Source organism: Centruroides sculpturatus, unplaced genomic scaffold, assembly GCF_000671375.1.
Source record: "Centruroides sculpturatus isolate CEXI.00-Female unplaced genomic scaffold, Cexi_2.0 scaffold67, whole genome shotgun sequence".
NCBI lineage: Eukaryota > Metazoa > Arthropoda > Arachnida > Scorpiones > Buthidae > Centruroides > Centruroides sculpturatus.
In genome coordinates this window covers 443248-446485 of record NW_019384305.1, presented here as the reverse complement: position 1 = coordinate 446485, position 3238 = coordinate 443248, and positions in this window count along the sequence as shown.

Below are 3238 nucleotides of genomic sequence, written 5' to 3'. Positions count from 1 at the left end.
AAAAAAAAAATACGCGTTAAAAGTCGAAACCAAATCAATATTTAATCAGTCGACAGAGTGAGAGAGAGAGCGAGAGGTCATTTTCGTATTTTGAATCTTCGGGGCGTGGGTAGACGGAATCCTATCACGTGACTGACAAACGGGTCTAACGTGAATTTACAAATTTTAAAAAATTCCATTCAAAGTTTAAGATTTAATCTGGATGAGATCAGTACAGTGTTATATTTGCCAGACTCGATTTATCGATTTGCAGCCGGAGGTTAAATATATACATATATGTATGTATATTAGAGAGAGAGACTCATAAAAAAAAAAGTTGAAAAAGTTTTATTTGATAAAATAATTTAAAATATTTCAGAAGAAAAAAAAGTTTTCTTTTCACATTAAAGAATAACTCTTGTCACATTTAATGGTTGTTAAAGTGTAAGTTTCCCACAAAGACTGAAGCAATTAGAATTTTTCTCAATTAATTAAATAAATTGACTTAGCAAAATTTGTACTTTTTTTTTCTCTACAGATTGAAAATATTTTCGCATGGTTACACCCACTTTTAAGTCAGTCATTGTTATATTCTTGGCAAATGTCGTCGAAGTCGCTGACCTAGTGACACGATCGAAGTTTTTTTTTTTTTTTTTGTGGTCAACAAACTCTTAGCCAGCACGAAACTTAATAGTAACTAACAACATCCCTTCTTATCCATTTATTTTTAAAAAAATTTATCTCGTTTAATCATAATTTATTTTATTTTTTTTTTCTCTCTCTCTCTCTCTAATATTCGTTTAACCGGATATTCTTCATTCGTTAAAATATACGTAAAAAAAGAAAAAAAAAAGATCGATATAATAAGAAAAAAAATTGCGTGTGTATTCTAGAACTTTTGAAATTTTAAAATTAAGAAAAATCGTTATTTAAATTTGTCTATTTAATTTGTCATTTACGTTATAGAAAATGACATATTTTCTAGAATTTAAGTAACAATTAAATATAATAAAAGTTGTTGTTTTCAAACAATAGACGAAATTGAAACAGATGATTTAAATTTCTCTTCTAGAATCTTGTCATTTTCAAATGAACAAAACAATGAAAGGATATTGAAAAAGATTATTTAAATTCTAGAAAATTGTAATTTTCTAGGAATTCTACTTTTTATAAAGAAGAATAAAAATACTTTTTCTCTCACGATAGCGTGCTGTTTTCTTTCAATTTTTTTTTTGTTTTTTCTTTAAATTTTTCTCGTTTTTTGGGGGTCAATCAAATTAGTGCGAAAGTTTGAGTACTCCAACCTAATGCCTAAGGACAACAAACAACTAAATCGAAAGGAAACTATTCTACTTTACTGAGAAACAAACAATATAAAGTTATATATGTAAACAATAGATTTTTTTTAAAGGAAAGGGCACGTTAAGAACTAATAAACAGAAAACAATTTTCTTGCAAAAATTCCACACAATATATTTATTTATTTATTTATTTAAAGTTTACAAAACGTTTCGTTATCACGACATTGAAATAATTTATTTAAGAACGAGTTTATCGACATTCTCTTCTCTACTATGATTCATATCACTGTCGAAATTTTAAATAGAACCAATCGAAGAGGTTCTATAGAGTTAATACCACCTACATAATTGATAACCGATCCTCATAAAGAAAACAGTTCAGAACAAGTTTCTCTCTGTCGAGAAACACTTCTTTCCTTTTTTTTTTTTCCTTTTTACAACTCGAAGACGTGTAAGTGTGATTAATATCAGAGAAAAAAAAAAAAAAAAAAAGATGCGAGGAGCGTATTTATGTTAGGTTCTATACCAGTCTACGCCCACAGTTATTGTTTCAATAGCTTAACAATTAGGAAATGACGAAGTATTGTATATCGTCGACACGATTATGTATACCGGTTTGTTACTTAAAATTATACGCATTCGTTTAAAGGCAGATATGTCAAAACGGTATACACGTACAAGCTTCGACAGTTGACTGCACTGTTCAAGGGCAAATCGACTCCTCGTCTTCGATCACGTGGACTCGGTTACTATAGTAACTATAACCTTTTTTAACTAATTTTTATACGTTTTTTGACATTCTGTGTGACGTAAGAAGGTTGGAGACTTCGACGATTTCCCAACTGGAGAAGGTTAGAAGCGTTTGTAAAGCAATTATCTCTTAACAAAAACAGATCGACGTTGTTTAGTGACCCTTCACGTTGCGTCATAATTTACATTTCTAATACGATCTCGTCTCTTCCCCCATCTCTTTTATTTTTTTGTATTGTTTTATTTTATTTGTTTTTTTTCATATTCTTATTATTATTATTATACTTCTACAGCCGTGAAAGTACGGTTCAAGGTCGTCATTTCATCAAATGTTTAAAAAGTAAATGGAAATGCAGTCATGTGTGTAAGGTATGCTAGATATTAAGACAAGGTTAAGCTTTTAAGTAGGTTATTCTTCAACGGTATATAAATGTTATTGCTCAACTTTAATAATAATAATAGATCCATTATGACAATAATTATGATCGAGTGCAAAAGATTATAATTAGAAATATTCTGTTAACTGTTAAGATAATTTAATAGTTTTATATATATATTTTGCTTGAAAAATTGCATTGAGCATGTGTTTTTTTTTTTTATATATTATTATTGCTGGAAGGTTTTCTAGTGTTGTTATTATTTAAATTACTCTTTGTTTACGTTTCCAAATCGTCAATATAACCTTAAAGTGCGCGTTAAAAATCGAAGAAAAGTTGGATAAACTGTTTCGTGTTTACTCGTTCGATACGTGAAACGACATCAATCACATTTATTTACTGTACAACAGAATATAAATAACTTATAGCGAGTTTTCTACTTTCCTTTAATAGAACATCAACAACTAACCTTGATCTTTTTTCTCCTCTTTTTTTTTTTCTTTTTTTTATTTATTTATTTTACTCTTTGACATTATAACTAAATGAGTTTATAGTTTGTTCTAATTTGCTTCCATGTTTATCTAATTTTTTTTTTTTTAAATATTTATTTCTTAATATAAATATATACAGGAAAAATAAATCATTTATTTATTTTAAAAAAAAATCATATTTTACAGCATAATTTATTTATTATTTTTAAAAAAAATTTTACGATATTTAAACGTAGCATTCGTGCGCATTATACATTGGCACGCAAGATTTACGACAGTTTCTATGCGAATTTTCGTACATTTATTGTATTATTAATTATATAAAAATTTAACACGAAAA